Below are 20,154 nucleotides of genomic sequence, written 5' to 3' on the forward strand. Positions count from 1 at the left end.
AGCTGCTCACACCTAGACCCACTTTTAGTAACGATGGATCGTTTCTATGCAGTTTAGGATATGGTAGATCGGAAAAGACCAGACAATAATGAGCTTCTCAAATCTCACAGTCCCTTAGTATCTCATGGTCAGCTATCCTGTCTTTCTAAGGACCCCATAGCAAAGCGGGAACTGCTTATCACACAGAGAATCTTGACAGAAGGAAAGGTCAGAGTTTCCTCTGAAATCCTAGGGTGGGAAAGCCAATACACAATGATCCCCCTATTGAGGCTTTACTGAAGGCCATATACACAACAAGAATCATTAAGTGCAAGTGGTAAGGCAGCTCCCACCACTGTGCGAAGCTTCTATAGAGCTCTCTTTAGGTCTCCTCTCAAAAACAACAGCCTCATTGAAAAAAAAAAATAACAGCCTTTTAAGCAAGTCAGTAAATGAAACAGAGTAACATACACAAAGGTGGTTTATAGGGCCTCCAAAATCCAAAAAGGCCCACCCAAAATCCCAAAATTGTGGTGTGCAATTCAAGCTATAATAACTTGACTTTCTCTTTAGAAGCAATATACAGATAAACACCAGAACATTAGAATTCTAGCAACTAACCAATACAGTAAATCCTTGAATTTTTGTGGGGTTTATCTCCCACCCACAGACACACAAAAGTCTTACTAAGATATATAAGTCATTGGCTATTTTTTACTCACCAGATCTGATTATCAAAATGTCATCAATGCAATGGATCGGTGTAATTTTCTGCAGGACATCAAGACGAGCAAGATGCCTCTAGTACATTATGACAAAGAGCAGGAGAGTCGACCTGGTCTATTAAGATGTTACTCTGGGCCCTCTGTAAAAATAAAAAATACTTTGGATTTTACTATTGGAGATAGGAATTTTTTTGATAGGTCAGTAGCTACAAACAAGGGGCAAGACTTTCCTGATTTACTCCAAGAAAGATAGCATATCTGAAGAGCAGCTATAATGGTGTCAACTCATGGTCATTCTCCAAGATTGACCTAGCCTTTGGGTCAATGACATAAGTAAGTTAAATAGAAATATGGCCCTAATCTCCATAATTACTTTCAGAAATGTTGCACAGCTTTTAGTTTACCATTTTGACTTGGTGAGGGTACTGCGAGGGAGACTGGAAACTTTTGGAATAAATGAAAGTCTACAAGACCAATGACCCAGTTTCTTCACCAAACATCATTAAGAGTAGGGAGAGGGAACTGTTATAGATTAAAGATGCTTGAGATATATCAGGAATTTATTTAGGTACTGATTCAACCAAATCATCAAAAAAGTCATTTTTTGATGCAATTGGGGAAATTCAAACGTGGGCTGTGTAGTAGATAATATTAAGAAACTACTGTTGGGGCACCTGAGCGTCTCAGTTGGTTAAACATCTGACTTTGGCTTAAGGAATGATCTCACAGTCCGTGAGTTTGAGCCCTGCATCCGGCTCTGTGCTGACAGCTAAGAGCCTGGAGCCTGCTTCAGATTCTGTGTCTCCCTCTCTCTCTGCCCCCCCCCCTCCCCAGGCTTATGCTCTATCTATCTCTCTCAAAAATAAATAAACATTAAAAAAATGTTTAATAAAATACATTTAAAAAAATTTTTTAAAAAGGAAACTATAGTTATTTCTTTCAATGTGTTCATGATATTGTGATTACATTAAAAAGAAAAAGTCCTCGGCATCTGGCTGGCTCCACTGGAAGAGCATGCAACTCTTGATCTCAGGGTTGTGAGTTCGAGCACCACATTGAGAGTAGAGATTATAAATAAATAAATAAATAAACAAACAAATAAATATTCCTTATCTGTTGGAGGTACATAATAAAGTGTTTATAGATAATGTGATGTCTGGAAATTCTTTTTAGAACTCTCCCATACATGGGGGAATGTGTTAGTATGGTTAGATAAAACAATATATTAATAATTGTTAGAGTAGAGGATGAGCACTTCACCTATAACCATTCTCTATACCTCTATGTGTCTGAATTTTTTTTTTATAACAGGTTTGAAGATTTTCATAATAGTAACTTGTTTAAGAATGATGCCATCTATACAACTCCATAGCCCCCGCATTGACTGGTGGGTGGGTCACAATGGCATAATGGGTATTTAATGATCAACCTCAACCCAGAGTATCTTATATGGAAGGTCTGGAAAATACCCTTTCCCCAGGGCCCCAATGCACAATCACCCTATAAATGGCCTGTGGGAAACACTTAAAGATTTACAGTTTACATCTGTGGCTATGTGATTTTCCACAGAATACATCACAGGGACCCAGCTTCTCCTCAGTTACCCCTCTAGTTCTGAATTGACTTACCTCTAGAATTGATGATAGCCTGTGAGTTCTCATTGTGGAGTGTGTAATCATGTTTACACCCACAAGGTTCTGTATCTCAGTCAATATCTCAGTGGAATACACATTCATTTCATTCCTGTAAACCCACAATCAACTCACTACTACCACAGATTCCAACAAGTCAAAGCAGTTGGCCATTCTGACTCTACCTATGATAGAAATTGTGCCTATTTTTTCTAATGGTTAAGGACCACCACTTGGCCTCTGCCTAGCCAGGACCTCATCATTCCCATTAAAGCTAGGATCCCGGGATCCTGGGAAGATGGCGGCGTAGGAGGACGCTGGGCTCACCGCGCGTCCTGCTGATCACTTAGATTCCACCTACACCTGCCTAAATAACCCAGAAAACCGCCAGAGGATTAGCAGAACGGAGTCTCCTGAGCCATGCGCAGACGAGAGGCCCACGGAAGAGGGTAGGAAGGGCGGCTAGGCGGTGCGCGCTCCACGGACTGGCGGGAGGGAGCCGGGGAGGGGGGGGGGGGAGGGGCGGCCCGCCGGCCAAGCAGAGCCCCTGAGTCTGGCTGGCAAAAGCGGAGGGGCCAGATGGAGTGTGTTCCGACAGCAAGCGGAACTTGACATCTGGAAGGTTATAAGCTAACAGCTCTGCTCGGAGAACGGGAGGGCTGGAGAACAACGGGAGGGAGAGGTGTTGAGCCCCGGAGGACAGAGCTCAGCTTGGCGGGGAACAAAGGCGCTCGCCAGGCCATCTCCCTTGCCCATCCCCCAGCCAAAATCCCAAAGGAAACCAGTTCCTGCCAGGGAACTTGCTTGCACCGCGCAAACACCCAACGCTGTGCTTTTGCAGATCCATCCCTCCACCGGGTCTGACTCCCTCCCGAAGAGGATCTCCAAAGGAAAAGCGAGCTGAGCCTGCCCCTCCCACCCCCGTGCACCTTGCCGATCCACCCCAGCTAATACGCCAGATCCCCAGCACCACAAGCCTGGCAGTGTGCAAGTAGCCCAGACGGGCCACGTCACCCCAGAGTGAATCCCACCCCTAGGAGAGAGAAAGAGAAGGCACACACCAGTCTGACTGTGGCCCCAGCGGTGGGCTGGGGCAGACATCGGGTCTGACTGCGGCCCCGCCCACCAATGCAACTTATTCAAGACAGCACAGGGGAAGTGCCCCGCAGTCCTGCACCACTCCAGAGACTATCCAAAATGATGAAACGGAAGAATTCCCCTCAGAAAAACGTCCAGGAAATAACAACAGCTAACGAACTGATCAAAAATGATTTAAACAATATAACAGAAAGTGAATTTAGAATAAGAGTCATAAAATTAATCTCTGGGCTTGAACACAGTATAAAGGACAGCAGAGAATCTCTTGCTACAGAGATCAAGGGACTAAGGAACAGCCAGGAGGAGCTAAAAAATGCTATCAATGAACTGCAAAATAAAATGGAGACAACTATGGCTCAGATTGAAGAGGCAGAGGAGAGAATAGGTGAACTAGAAGATAAAATTATAGAAAAAGAAGAAGCTGAGAAAAAGATAAAAAATCCAGGAGTATGAGGGGAAAACTAGAGAACAAAGTGATGCACTAAACAGAAATAGTTTACACATAATTGGTATTCCAGAGGAGGAAGAGAGAGGGAAAGGTACTGAAGGTGTGCTTGAAGAAATAATAGCTGAGAACTTCCCAGATCTGGGGAAGGAAAAAGGCATTGAAATCCAAGAGGCACAGAGAACGCCCTTCAGACATAACTTGAATCGATCTGCTGCACGACATATCATAGTGAAACTGGCAAATTAAAAGGATAAAGAGAAAATTCTCAAAGCAGCTAGAGATAAACGTTCTCTAACATACAAAGGGAGACCTATAAGACTCGTGACCGATCTCTCTACTGAAACTTGGCAGGCCAAAAAGGAATGGCAGGAGATCTTCAATATGGTGAACAGAAAAAATATGCAGCCAAGAATCCTTTATCCAGCAAGTCTGTCATTTAGAATAGAAGGAGAGATAAAGGTCTTCCCAAACAAACAAAAACTGAAGGAATTCGTCACCACTAAACCAGCCCTACAAGAGATCCTAAGGGGGATCCTGTGAGACAAAGTACCAGAGACATCGCTACAAGCATGAAACCTACAGACATCACAATGACACTAAACCCATATCTTTCTATAATAACACTGAATGTAAATGGACTAAATGCGCCAACCAAAAGACATAGGGTATCAGAATGGATAAAAAAAAAGACCCATCTATTTGCTGTCTACAAGAGACTCATTTTAGACCCAAGGACACCTTCAGATTGAAAGTGAGGGGATGGAGATTTATCATGCCACTGGAAGTCAAAAGAAAGCTGGAGTAGCCATACTTATATCAGACAAACTAGACTTTAAATTAAAGGCTGTAACCAGAGATGAAGAAGGGCATTATATAATAATCACAGGGTCTATCCATCAGGAAGAGCTAACAATTATAAATGTCTATGAGCCGAATACAGGAGCCCCCAAATATATAAAACAATTACTCACAAACATAAGCAACCTTATTGATAAGAATGTGGTAACTGCAGGGGACTTTAACACTCCACTTACAAAAATGAATAGATCATCTAGACACACGGTCAATAAAGAAACAAGGGCCCTGAATGATACATTGGATCAGATGGACTTGACAGATATATTTAGAACTCTGCATCCCAAAGCAACAGAATATACTTTCTTCTCGAGTGCACATGGAACATTCTCCAAGATAGAGCACATACTGGGTCACAAAACAGCCCTTCATAAGTATACAAGAATTGAAATCATACCATGCATACTTTCAGACCACAATGCTATGAAGATTGAAATCAAGCACAGGAAAAAGTCTGGAAAACCTCCAAAAGCATGGAGGTTAAAGAACACCCTACTAAAGAATGAGTGGGTCAACCAGGCAATTAGAGAAGAAATTAAAAAATATATGGAAGCAAACGAAAATGAAAATACAACAACCCAAACGCTTTGGGATGCAGCGAAGGCAGTCCTGAGAGGAAAATACATCGCAATCCAGGCCTATCTCAAGAAACAAGAAAAATCCCAAATACAAAATCTAACAGCACACCTAAAGGAAATAGAAGCAGAGTAGCAAAAACACCCCAAACCCAGCAGAAGAAGAGAAATAATAAAGATCAGAGCAGAAATAAACAATATAGAATCTAACAAAACTGTAGAGCAGATCAATGAAACCAAGAGTTGTTTTTTTGAAAAAATAAACAAAATTGATAAACCTCTAGCCAGGCTTCTCAAAAAGAAAAGGGAGATGACCCAAATAGATAAAATCATGAATGAAAATGGAATTATTACAACCAATCCCTCAGAGATACAAGCAATTATCAGGGAATACTATGAAAAATTATATGCCAACAAACTGGACAACCTGGAAGAAATGGACAAATTCCTAAACACCCACACGCTTCCAAAACTCAATCAGGAGGAAATAGCTTGAACAGACCCATAACCAGCAAAGAAATTGAATCAATCAGCAAAAATCTCCCAACAAATAAGAGTCCAGGACCAGATGACTTCCCAGGGGAGTTCTACCAGACATTTAAAGCAGAGATAATACCTATCCTTCTCAAGCTATTCCAAGAAATAGAAAGGGAAGGAAAACTTCCAGAGTCATTCTATGAAGCCAGTATTACTTTGATTCCTAAACCAGACAGAGACCCAGTAAAAAAAGAGAACTACAGGCCAACATCCCTGATGAATATGGATGCAAAAATTCTCAATAAGATACTAGCAAATCGAATTCAACAGCTTATAAAAAGAATTATTCACCATGATCAAGTGGGATTCATTCCTGGGATGCAGGGCTGGTTCAACATTCACAAATCAATCAACATGATACATCACATTAATAAGAGAAAAGATAAGAACCATATGATCCTGTCAATCGATGCAGAAAAGGCCTTTGATAAAATTCAGCAACATTACTTCATAAAAACCCTCGAGAAAGTCGGGATAGAAGGAACATACTTAAAGATCATAAAAGCCAGTTATGAAAAGCCCACAGCTAACATCATCCTCAATGGGGAAAAACTGAGAGCTTTTTCCCTGAGATCAGGAACACGACAGGGATGTCCACTCTCACCTCTGTTGTTTAACATAGTGTTGGAAGTTCTAGCATCAGCAATCAGGCAACAAAAGGAAATCAAAGCATCAAAATTGGCAAAGATGAAGCTTTCACTTTTTGCAGATGACATGATATTATACATGGAAGATCCGATAGACTCCACCAGAAGTCTGCTACAACTGATACATGAATTTAGCAAAGTTGCAGGATACAAAATCAATGTACAGAAATCAGTTGCATTCTTATACACTAATAATGAAGCAACAGAAAGACAAAGAAACTGATCCCATTCACAATTGCACCAAGAAGCATAAAATACCTAGGAATAAATCTAACCAAAGATGTAAAAGATCTGTATGCTGAAAACTATAGAAAGCTTATGAAGGAAACTGAAGAAGGTATAAAGAAATGGAAAAAACATTCCGTGCTCATGGATTGGAAGAATAAATATTGTCAAAATGTCAATACTACCCAAAGCTATCTACACATTCAATGCAATCCCAATCAAAATTGCACCGGAATTCTTCTCGAAGCTAGAACAAGCAATCCTAAAATTCATACGGAACCACAAAAGGCCCCAAATAGCCAAAGTAATTTTGAAGAAGAAGACCAAAGCAGGAGGCATCACATTCCCAGACTTTAGCCTCTACTACAAAGCTGTCATCATCAAGACAGCATGGTATTGGCACAAACACAGACACATAGACCAATGGAATAGAATAGAAACCCCAGAACTAGACCCACAAACGTATGGCCAACTAATCTTTGACAAGGCAGGAAAGAACACCAATGGAAAAAAGACAGTCTCTTTAACAAATGGTGCTGGGAGAACTGGGCAGCAACATGCAGAAGAATGAAACTAGACCACTTTCTCACACCATTCACAAAAATAAACTCAAAATGGATAAAGGACCTGAATGTAAGACAGGAAACCATCAAAACCCTAGAGGAGAAAGCAGGAAAAGACCTGTCTGACCTCAGCCGTAGCAATTTCTTACTTGACACATCCCCAAAGGCAAGGGAATTAAAAGCAAAAATGAACTAGTGGGACCTTATGAAGATAAAAAGCTTCTGCACAGCAAAGGAAACAACCAACAAAACTAAAAGGCAACCAATGGAATGGGAAAAGAGATTTGCAAATGACATATTGGACAAAGGGCTAGTATCCAAAATCTATAAAGGGCTCACCAAACTCCATACCCAAAAAACAAATAATCCAGTGAAGAAATGGGCAGAAAACATGAAAAGACACTTCTCCAAAGAAGACATCCGGATGGCCAACAGGCACATGAAAAGATGCTCAACGTTGCTCCTCATCAGGGAAATACAAATCAAAACCACACTCAGATATCACCTCACGCCAGTCAGAGTGGCCAAAATGAACAAATCAGGAGACTATAGATGCTGGCGAGGATGTGGAGAAACAGGAACCCTCTTGCACTGTTGGTGGGAATGCAAACTGGTGCAGCCGATCTGGAAAACAGTGTGGAGGTTCCTCAGAAAATTAAAAATAGACCTACCCTATGACCCAGCAATGGCACTGCTAGGAATTTACCCAAGGGATACAGGAATACTGATGCATAGGGGCACTTGTACCCCAATGTTTATAGCAGCACTCTCAACAATAGCCAAATTATGGAAAGAGCCTAAATGTCCATCAACTGATGAATGGATAAAGAAATTGTGGTTTATATACACAATGGAATACTACGTGGCAATGAGAAAGAATGAAATATGGCCCTTTGTAGCAATATGGATGGAACTGGAGAGTGTTATGCTAAGTGAAACAAGCCATACAGAGAAAGATAGATACCATATGGTTTCACTCTTATGTGGATCCTGAGAAACTGAACAGAAACCCATGGGGGAGGGGAAGGAAAAAAAAAAAAAGAGGTTAGACTGGAAGAGAGCCAAAGCATAAGGAATTCTTAAAAACTGAGAACAAACTGAGGGTTGATGGGGGGTGGGAGGGAGGGGAGGGTGGGTGATGGGTATTGAGGAGGGCACCTTTTGGGATGAGCACTGGGTGTTGTATGGAAACCAATTTGACAATAAACTTCATGTATTAAAAAAAAAAGAAAGAAAGAAATTAAAAAAAAAATAATAAAGCTAGGATCCCAAGGCACCTGGGTGGCTCAGTCAGTTAAACTTCCGACTTCAGCTCAAGTCATGATCTCAGGGCTCATGGGTTCAAGCTCTGTGTCAGGCTCTGCACTGACAGCTCAGAGCCCGTCCAGAGCCTGCTTCAGATTCTGTGTCTTCCTCTCTCTCTGCCCCTCCACCACTAGTGCTCTGTCTCTCTCTCTCTCTCTAAAAAATAAGCATTAAAAAAAATTTTTTTTAACCAGGATTCCAATTTAATGGTGACACTTGAAACTATTATCTCAAGGATAGGGAACACGGACCAGCAAACTTTTTTTCTGTCAAGAGACAGACTGTAAATAATATTTAGCTGTGAGAGCCAGTTTCTGTCATGAGTACTCACCTTGCAGTGCAAAAGCACCCAAAGACCAAAGGGCATGGCTGCATCCCTTTATTTATGGACACTGAAGTAAAGCTTTACTTATGGATGCTGGAATTTGAGTTTTGTATCATTTCCATGTGACATAAAATACTTTCTTTTCCAACCATTTAGACACGTAACAACCATTCTTAGTTTGCATGTCATCTAAAAACAGGGGGTGGGCCACTGGCCTTTAAGTCAAAATTTGGAAATCCTGATCTAATAGGATCTATTCTGTCATGTACTATCCTGGGTTCTGGCCCATCTAGAAGCAGTAAGAAGCACCTCTAGTTCCTTTGGCCTATTTACCATGTCTTCCACCCCCCATGTGAATGCACAGTTCCCCCCTGTGCTGGGCGGTGATTTAACTCTCCTTCCGGGCTTGGAGGCCTTATGGTTGGGTCTATAAGAAAAGGCATCCCCCAGGTAAGGCAACAGCCTCAGGAAATATCATTCCAAGTTCTCAGGGAAAGAAAAGGGTGATTTCCTGAGACAGGAGAGGAGGGACTATTTGAAATCGCAACAAGGGAGGTTCTGGATGATTTGAAGATTCAAATGCCGTCTGCACGAATGTCCCTACTTCAGAATCTCTTCCTTCCCAGCCAGTGTTCTGATCTTAGCAAAAGAGACTCAGGCTTAACCAGAGTTGTAATTCGGCAACCAAGCAGTTCAGTTTTAGGTCTGATCCTTCTTCATTTTGGCTCTGCAGCTATAGGCCGGAAGGAATTCTTCTACACTTGATCTTAGCCAGAAGGCCGAGAAGCGATTAGGAAGGAATTCTTTCGAAGCCTCCATAGAACCTTTCTGGTTCTCCACTTTTGTCTTGAAGGTAAAGTAGTCTATTTTTATACTCTCTGGCACACTCAGAGTCCGGCAACACTCCCCGAAATATTTGTCATCATCCTTGTCATAATATCAGGGAGTACAACAGCCTGGTTATCTTCCAAAGCCTTGCCCTCGCTGCCTCTCCAGCTCACACCCCTATGAGAGTAATTGTAATCGTGATGCCACAGCATGCCATCTATTGTGTGTGCCCTGTGGCCCCAGGCATGGAGGTTAGCCACAAAATGACGGTTAGCAAGTCAGTCTGAGAGTTGTATCTTTAAGAGAGTCCTAAGGACCGGATGAGTCAGGATCCCGGCAGGCAAAACACTTCAGATGAAGAGACTAATACAAAAACTGCTTAGGAGGCACCTGGGTGGCTCAGGTTGGTTGCACATCGGACTCTTGTTTTGGGCTCGGATCAAGATCTCACAGTTGCTGAGGTAGAGCCCCGTGTAGGGCTCTGTGCAGGCAGCATGGAGTCGCTTGGGACTCTCTCTCTCCCTTTCTCTCTGCGCCTCCCCCACTCGCTCATGCACGTGCTCACTCACACACCCTCTACGTAAATTAATTAATTACACATTACAAAATAAAAGAAACTTCTTAGAACGGTCAAGCAAAAGAACAAGTTAAAGGTTAGTTAACGGTTAAAGGTTGAAGGCTAACCTTAGTCAAGATTAAGGAACAACAAGATCTGGCAAGATGTGCCGAAAACCGAGCAGTAGAACATCATTCCTACTCTCAGGATGGAGAAGAGGAGAACGCGGTGTCATCAGAGTTCAGAGAGAGCTGGAGCTAGGAGTGGCCACCCCCAGGGACTGTCCTCACAAGGGGTGCAGTAGGGAGGAAGCAAGGAAGAAATACCCACCTCGCCCTTTCCCACCCCTGCCGCCTAATTTCCTGCATGCCCTTCCCCTTGGCCCAGTGTAACTGGAAGCCAATGGTCAGGCAGCCCAGATGATGGACAGAGCAGTAGTCAGCCTCCTGGGGGAAGAGAATGAGGCAGAGCAGGGCCCAGAGAGGAGCTGGGGTGGATTGCAGCGGGGCCAACAAATAGAATAAAGAGCACATATGGAGGTCCCTCATTTAAGGAGGAAACGTGGGCGGTCACTTGCTCAACGTAACATCGTGAGTGGCAAAGACTAGAATTCAACCTAAGAGGTCCACCTACAGACCTAAACAATGGCACTGCGCAGCCGCACACAGGTACTTCCAAATACTGGAGAACTGGGGGTCTGGGGAGAAAACTCACAAGAGCGTCTTTAAGAGAAAAAAACTGGGGGTGCCTGTGTGGCTCAGTGGGTTCTGACTTTGGCTCAGGTCATGGTCTCACAGTTCATGAGCGGAAGCCCCATATCAGATGAGCTGGAGCCCTGCTTTGGAATTCTCTCCCCCTCTCTCTCTCTCTCTCTCTCTCTCTGTCCCTCACTTACTTGCACTCTTGCCTACTCGCGCTCTAACTCTCTCAAAACAAAACAAAGCAAAACAAAACAAAACTGTGCAGTAGCCAAGTAAGAGATGCCTAGGGAATCGGTGATAAAGGCATTAGTGATAGCAGTAAATAACCAAATGTACGAGAGAATGTTTCTGCAGAAAAATGTTATGAATATTATCAATTTAACAATAGTAATACAAACCAAATGGGGAGTGAGTGGCAGAAGGTAGTTTAAGTGCACTGATTTCATCTTTCTTCATGGGTAATCGACAGTGACAAAGTTAATGAGTAAGAAAATTACGTTCTGTTTTTTGGGTCTGAATACAATCATAGTTTTCAAATGTTATACACTTTTTTCACTTGTGCCTCCTCAGAGAGTCAGGGGTCCAAAAGGGAGAGTTAATGTTACCATCACCCTCCCATTTCTGAACGCATCTGTCCATTTCTGTCCAAATGTGTTTCTGTTACATTTCCTGCTTTTTATTCTGGATATACCTTGGTGTTGTAGTAAAGAGAAACTTGAACAGTAAAACAGTATTTGTAGTGGAGCCCAGGCTTCGAGAGATTTCTTGAATAAAGGATTTAGCCAGTATTTAAAAGATTAAAAAACACAACGTTACAATTTGTCTGTTCGTTAACCCCACTGACGGTGGGGATCCATTTTCCCTCAAATGATCATCCCCTCTGCAAGAATTGCTGCTTATCTTCAGATGTCAGAGATAGCATTGCTCTCAGAGAGTCAGCAACTTTTACAGCAAAGAGCCACGAGGCTTTGTTTCTGGAGGGGACACAAGCATTCACGGTTTTTCACATTTTAACTCGGAAAGTATTTCTTTCTCTGATGGTGGCGCAGGGTGTGCACACGGCACGGTGGCGGCCAGGCCAAGGATCAGGTTTTGTTTCTCATTCGGGTATTTATTGATGAAGGTCAAAACGGTCGCATCTACTTGTGGATTTGGACCCTTTATTATTCTTAAAGTACATTTCCTTTTCCCATTGAGCATTTTTGCCCTGATGGACTGATGCGTGTATCATAACTCCATCTTGTTGCTTAGCATTTACCCCCTATTTCCTTGTCTACGTTTTTAATCTTTCTGAATTGTTTTGAGTCTCTCCTGGGTACAGAGCTCCCGGGTTGATTCTTCACCCAACCCGAAAGCCAGGTGATGACAGGCTAATTGATAGCTGCATTTCTGCTACACACAGTAAATAGGTAGGAAATGCTGTAGTTTGTTTCTAAATGCTTTGTAATTTTTATTGTAGTTTCCCTCTATTCTGCATAACGTAAAGGTGAATTTTTTGTTCCCCCAAATATTATTTTTTTAATTTTATTAATTAATTAATTTATTAATTTATTTATTTTGAGAGAGAGAGAGAGACTTTGATATTAAATACTCAAGTCAACCAACATATTTTTATCAGTTTCTGTGCTCATTGTGTTTTATAGCCCATATGCCTAACCACTGGGTTCACTTTTCCTTAACCTACTGCTTTTGCTAATTTTTTGCTGAGTCATTGACACAATAAACTCTTGTTTATTACATGTCTTTGTACGTCTGAAATATCTGTATTTGCTCCTCCTTTACCCACCAGAGTAGCGAGTCTGGCTGTGGCTTCCCATGTGGAACTGAATGCATTTGGCCTCCTCTACTCAGCAGGAGCTGTAATCCCCACTGGGAACCAGGAGACCAGTCTAGGTGCCTTCCACCCTGCCCCCCCCCCCCACTCTGTGCTAATTCTGCTGGATGGAGAAGTCCATCTGGCTTAAAGGTCCAGCTATGTCTCTTTGCTTTCTCCTCTTACATATTATCTTTCATTGCAGTGCCTTTGATGGAGAAAGGGGTGTTTAAAACAGATTCACTCTTTCCTCTGTTTCAAACTCTTGTTTTTCAAAAATTGTTTATTATGAAGTTTTGGTTTGTTAGATTATAACTTCTGAATAGAAGGAGAAAATCAAGTTTCTCTTTAATTCTGACATTGACATAGACCTTTTCCCCAGTAAACTCTCACTGTGTTAAATAATCTATCGTAGAAATCAAGCATGGTATACTTTTCTTTTTCTTTTTACTGTTAAATTCAAGTTCAGTTAAAGTTAATGGAAATTTAGACCAGTGAGCTATTAATTCTGACTAGGATTAGAGAAGGATTCACAGATTAGGGACATTTGGTCTGTGTCCTAACAGATGAACAGGAGTTGGCCATACAAATAACGATGAGATGTTCAAAGCAAAAAAGCAGAGTTCACAAAATGACCCAAATATAAGCGGTCTTGCAAAGTGAGTTCAAAATATGAGCCAATTATCTCAAAACCAAGGGACTCCAATAAATATCAGGATTGCTAGCTTCTGACAGAAACAAAACAAAAAAAGTAAAAGCTTTGGCAAAACAGGGCCCAGCCCTGTTCCCAAAGGGCCGGAGCAAAGGAGCTGTGCCTCTTTCAGATAGGGTGCGGCATCTGCACGGTCTTCTCTCCCTGTGCCACCTGCTTGTCCTCTGTAGGCTTTGTGTGTGGCCCCTGCAGAAAGTCTGGAAGCCTACAAAGGTGCGCAATGTATTTAGAAAAGGTTTGAAAACAAGAGAGTAATGTGATTCGATCTTTGTTTTCAAGAAACAAGTCTGGTGGCGAAAGAGGACAGGTGGGCAGGGAGGAGAGGGGACAATTTGGAAGCAGAGAAACCAGTTAGGAGGCTGTTACAATACTCCAAGAGAAAGATGACAAAGTGTAAAACTACTTGGTAGCAGCGGGACTGTCATGGAAGGTACAGAATCGGAGAATCTCGAGACGTAAATCGGAAAGACTTAGAAAATGGACTGAATGCCATTTTGTGGCGGTTGTGAGGGAAAATGTGCCAGAAACTATTGAAATGTTTCTAGTTGTGGGGACTGCATGTTGCCATCCACCAATACACGGAACTCAGAAAAGAGCAAAAGTTTTGGTGAAGAATTAATTCTGGTTGTTGTACGTGTGTGTGACCTCTTTGAATCAGAGGCTGGATCTTAGTTATCTCTGTGTCCCCAGCTTCTAACACATCTACTGAAAGGGGCTCCATAAATGAATGTTGAATTGAACTCAATTAAGCTTATTGATTTTTTTAGTTGTTTGTGGGAAGGTCATACAGGTGGAACTATCCAGAAGTCAATTTGTCATTTTAGAGCTCAACAGAAAGGTTCAAGCTAGAAATACATTTAGGTGTTGTCAACATATTTATTTCCTTGACTGATTTCTACAAGTTGTATTGTATTAGGTCATATTTATTGATAATATGTGTTGATTAAAAGTTTGTGATTTTGTTTATTTGTATGATTGTCGCATGTGCTTAATACATTGTAATACTGAGGATTTATAGAGATTCTCACCATATCCTCTCCTATACCTTCAGTAGTATAGATAATCCATAAAGTTTTTTTCACCAAAATACATTTCTGATAGACTGTATTGTTGTTGTTTTTTTAAGTAGGCTATATGCCCAGTGTGGGACTTGAACTCAGAACCCTGAGATGGAGAGTCTTCAGGCTCTACTCCAGGAGCCCCCTGATAGTCTCTAAAATGACAACAAATTTAACTTCTTACAGTCATCCGACAGTGTGAAAGGGTGTCAAGTGATTTAAGCATAAATACACCAACCCCAGCTTGACTGAAGTTTCAAGTCGAGTGTTTTTGTTTTTGTTTTTTCAGAACAAAAGAACATTCAAAAATGATAAAAGCAACCTTCTTAAGCAAGCACTGATATTTCACTCAAAAGTAGTGTCTATACAGTATAAACTATTTTTAAAAATGAAGTAGTCATTGTTTAAATTGCTAAGTTAGTTTTTAGCTTAAACTTGCTGTGTTCAGGGAAAAAAGAAATATGGTCTGTATTTTTAAGTATGCTATTCACATCCTCTCCTGGGTTTATCTTTCCTTTAGAAAACATGTAAGTAGGGGGGAAAAAAGGAAAGGAAAATGTACACAGCTTCTTTCCCAGTTTCCTGTGGTACTTGGTAACTCAACACTTAGACAACGTCAAGGGATCCTGACTCAATAAATCTAGCATGTTCCCTGCCTGGAGATACAACAGAGTTGTTACTTTGGTGACCATTCTAGAGGAAACCAGCACTATCCAGAGTGAAGTACAAAAAAACACAATGACATAAAAAAGAAGCAGGAATTCACAGAGTGTTCTTTTCTATTTCCTAATTTTTTTCCCTCTCTTTTACTTTTCATTGACAGAAGTACAGAATACTAAAAAGAGTGGAATATGATTTCCCTGTACACCCGTCACCCAGTTCCAAAACTCTTCAACTCAGGGCTTTGCTTGTTTTATCTATTTTACCATCTGTTTCTTTCCTCCCCTATAACAGTGGGAATATTTTGAAGCAAATCCTTGCTATTGTATTATTTCATTCATAAATGTTTCAGTATGCATCTAAAAAAAGCAAGAACTCTTTTTTAAACATAATCAAAATGACAGTATCCTTGCCTCCCAAAAGAAAGTGATATTCTCTAATGCCATCAAATATCCAGACTGTGTTTGAATTTCTCTGATTGCATAATACATGTTTGGTTTTTGTTTTTACCACTGGGTTGGTTTGGATGTGGATCCAAATAACATCCACATCCAGCATTTGTTTGTTAGGTCCTTTGTCTCTTTTAATTGACAGAGCCCTCCCCTCTCATTTTTCTCCTGGCAATTCATTTATTAAAGAAAACTAGATGTATCCAAATCAGCCAGGAGGAGGTCAAACTTTCACTCTTCGCAGATGACATGATACTGTATATGGAAAACCCAAAAGATTCCACCAAAAAACTACTAGAACTGATTCATGAATTCAGCAATGTTCAGGATATAAAATCAATGCAAAGAAATTGGTTGCGTTCGTATTCACCAACAATGAATCAACAGAAAGAGAAATCAAGGAATCAATCCCATTTAAAATTGCACCAAAAACCATAAAATACCTAAGAATAAATCTAACCAAAGAGGTGAAAAATCTATACACTGAAAACTACAGAAAACTTCTGAAAGAAATTGAAGACACAAAAAAATGGAAAAAGATTCCACACTCCTGGATAGGAAGAACAAATATTGTTAAAATGTCGATACTACGCAAAGCAATCCACATATTCAAAGCAATCCCTATCAAAATAACACCAGAATTCTTCACAAAACTAGAACAAATAATTCTAAAATTTGTATGGAACCAGAAAAGTCCCCAAATAGCCAAAGCAATCTTGAAAAAGAAAACCAAAGCAGGAGGCATCACAATCCTGGACTTCAAGCTATACTACAAAGCTGTAATCATCAAGACAGTATGGTACTGGTGCAAGAACAGACACTCAGATCAATGGAACAGAATAGAGAACCCAGAAATGGACCCACAAATGTATGGCCAACTCATCTTTGACAAAGCAGGAAAGAATATCCAGTGGAATAAAGACAGTCTCTTCAGCAAGTGGTGCTGGGAAAACTGGACAGCGACATGCAGAAGAATGAACCGGGACCACTTTCTTACACCATAAACTCAAAATGGATGAAAGACCTCAATGTAAGACACGAGGCCATCAAAATCCTCGAGGAGAAAGCAGGCAAAAACCTCTTTGACCTTGGCCGCAGCAACTTCTTACTCAACACGTCTCTGGAAGCAAGGGAAACAAAAGTAAAAATGAATTACTGGGACCTCATCAAAATAAAAACCTGCACAGAGAAGGAAACAATCAGCAAAACTAAAAGGCAACGGACAGAATGGGAGAAGATACTTGCAAATGACATATCAGATAAAGGGTTAGTATCCACAATCTATAAAGAACTTATCAAACTCAACACCCAAAAAACAAATAATCCAGTGAGGAAATGGGCAGAAGACATAAATAGACACTTTTCCAAAGAAGATATCCAGATGGCCAACTGACACATGAAAAAATGCTCAACACCACTCATCATCAGGGAAATACAAATCAAAACCACAATGAGATACCACCTGACACCTGTCAGAATGGCTAACATTAACAATTCAGGCAACAACAGATGTTGGTGAGTAATGCGGAAAAAGGGGAACTCTTGCACTGCTGGTGGGAATGCAAACTGATGCAGCCACTCTGGAAAACAGGATGGAGGTTCCTCAAAAAATTAAAAAGAGAACTACCCTACGGCCCAGCAATTGAACTACTCGGTATTTATCCAAGGGATACAGGTGTGCTGTTCCGAAGGGACACATGAACCCCCATGTTTATAGCAGCACTATCAACAATAGCCAAAGTATGGAAAGAGCCCAAACGTCCATCGATGGATGAATGGATAAAGAGGATGTGGTATATACATACAATGGAGTATTACTCAGCAATCAAAAAGAATGAAATCTTGCCGTTTGCAACTATGGATGGAACTGGAGGGTATTACGCTAACAAAATCAGTCAGAGAAAGACAAATACCATATGACTTCACTCATATGAGGACTTTAAGAGACAAAACAGATGAACATAAGGGAAGGGAAACAAAAAATAATACAAAAACATAAGAGACTCTTAAATATGGAGAACAAACTGAGGGTTACTGGAGGGGTTGTGGGAGGGGGCATGGGCTAAATGGGTAAGGGGCATTAAGGAATCTACCCCTGAAATCATTGTTGCACTATATGGTAACTAATTGGGATGCAAATTTAAAAAAATAAATTAAAAAAATTTTTAAATGAAATAAAAAAAAGAAACTACATAATCTATTCTTGAAGAATTCAGCATATGCTAAGATTTTGCTGACTGCATCTCTATCATGTCATTTAACATGTTCCTGATATTGTAGTTAGATCCAGAAGCCTAATTTAATTCAGATTCAGCTATGGAGTAGAATATTCATAGAGGTACCTACAATTCAACTCTCTTTTAGACAGCTGTGAATCAATGATGAAATACCGCTGCTTCATGAGGGGTTTAAAATATGGTAATATGTTCTCATTCTTTTGTCATCTATTAGCTGACATACCTCTACAAACTGAATCTTCATCAGTTCTGTGTTTATCCTGAAGACAACGCATTCACACAATAGAAATAAATGCTTGATTCTTTCATCTTATTTACCAGTTTTTAGAAAATAGGTTGGTTCCCTCACAGCCACCAAAGTTTAAAAAGTGAGTTGTTTAGCATCACTTGGTAGTCCTAAGTTTTAAAGCGATGTGTTTCAGCCCCTTCCAATAATTTCCGATTGATGCTCAAATTATCCCAGTACAAGCAATACTTTGGCCAGTACAAGCCTCTTCAAGATGGCTCCCAAACCCTTTTGACAGAATCCCAGTAGTCTGTTCTTTCCTTACTCTTTGGTAGAACAAGATAAAAATCTAGTATATTTCCTACTCTAAACCAGGATTCAGACATTTTTCCAGGTTCCTCTATCTGTTTTTGGCTGTATATTACATTTAGAGATCACAGTCTGGGCATATTCTGATTTTTAGTGCTTGGTGTGAGAAATACCAACTGCAGGGCTGTATTTTACCTCTTGCAATGTGCTCCTTCCCACCAGAAGTCATTTACACCTGCCATTCCCTCTTGTCTGGAACACTCTTCTCTCTTCTCTCCACTTCTAACCTACTTACCTCTCCCCACTCATCTTTAATATTTTAGCTCAAACCTCAGTATCCAAGCAGGATTTTCCACCTTCCTGATCAATTTCTCCTGATCCATGCTCTCAAAGAGCACATGCCCTTCCATACATCGGCGCTCTTGAAAACACTGCTTGATCCACACCTAATTTCCATGCTAGACTATAGTATCTAAGAGAGCAGGAACCATGTTGGTTTTTGCTCATCATTGTGCCTTGAGTGCCGAGTCAATGCCCAACATGAAATAACATCCTGTAGTGGGTTGATTAGTTTCTCCTGCTATCCCTGCCCCCCCAGAACTCATGTCCACATGGAGCCTCAGATTGTGACCTTTACTTGAAAAGAAGTTCTTTGCAGATGTACTTAGTTAAGGTGAGGCCACATGGGATTAGGGTGGGCCCCAGATTCAATGACTGGTGTCCCCAGAAGGGGTAAGGACACACAAACACAGGGAATAAGGCCCTGTGAAGAAGTGAAGACAGGCACAGAGGTTGGAATGGTGCAGCTGTAGGCCAAGGAATACTGAGGATTGCAGGGGACCACGAGAAGCTGCAAAAAGCAAGGAAGGATTTTTCCCTATAGCCTGCAGAGAGAGGATGGCCCTGCTGACAGCTTGATTGCAGACTACCAGCCTCCAGTACTGTGTGTGAGAGAATACATTTATATTGTTTTAAACCACCCGATTTCTCGTACTTTGTTATTGCAGCCCCAGGAAATATGATGGGCATTACATTTTAAAACTGCATTAGGAAGGGTGATTGCTTTAAAAATCAGTGCATCGACCATAGAAGCAGCTTCTCGGCTTCTTCTCAAACCTCAGGTAGGTTCAGCCTACTCGCCTCCACTCCAGTCTCCACACTGGCCTCCACCATGTCCATCAGGGTGACCCAGAAGTCCTACAAGGTGTCCTCCTCCGGCCCCCGGGGTTTCAGCAGCCTTTGTTATTGCAGCCCCAGGAAATATGATGGGCATTACATTTTAAAACTGCATTAGGAAGGATGATTGCTTTAAAAATCAGTGCATCAAAGGGGCTCCTGGTGGCTCAGTCAGTTAAGCATCCGACTTGGGCTCACGGTTTGTGTGTTTGAGCCCAGGGTTGGGCTCTTTGCTGTTAGCACGGAGCCTGCTCCGGATCCCCTGTCTCCCTCTCTCTCTCTGTCTTTCATGTGTGCTTCCTCTCTCTCTCAAAACTAAATAAACATTTAAAAAAATAACATAAAAATCAGGGTTTCATGGAATATAATTTATCTGATTAATCAAATCCCCCACAAATCTGGTATCCCAGATAAAAAGGGAGTGCTTCCTAACACCCTTTGCCATAAAGAGACTCTTCACCCCACGACCCACCCCCCTGCTCCCCATGCTGAGAGCACTCAAGGCTTGCTGATGAC

At 41.3% G+C, this 20,154-nt stretch overlaps 1 long non-coding RNA gene across 12 annotated transcripts in view; it reads right to left on the reverse strand.

The window, feature by feature from the left end:
• Window positions 1–20,154, reverse strand: part of LOC147581273 (uncharacterized) — a 276,532-nt gene that overhangs the window by 232,696 nt on the left and 23,682 nt on the right. For 10 of the 12 annotated variants that reach the window (XR_015251615.1, XR_015251623.1, XR_015251622.1 and 7 more), the window contains one exon: window positions 702–844. The exons of the other annotated variants lie outside the window; for them this stretch is intronic. This is a non-coding gene — a long non-coding RNA (uncharacterized LOC147581273). The remainder of the gene's footprint in view (window positions 1–701; window positions 845–20,154) is intronic. 12 annotated transcript variants of the gene reach the window in all.

The sequence above is a fragment of the Puma concolor genome, chromosome B2 (genome assembly GCF_028749965.1).
Source record: "Puma concolor isolate L17-30 chromosome B2, mPumCon1.1.hap2, whole genome shotgun sequence".
In the NCBI taxonomy this organism is placed as follows: Eukaryota; Metazoa; Chordata; class Mammalia; order Carnivora; family Felidae; genus Puma; species Puma concolor.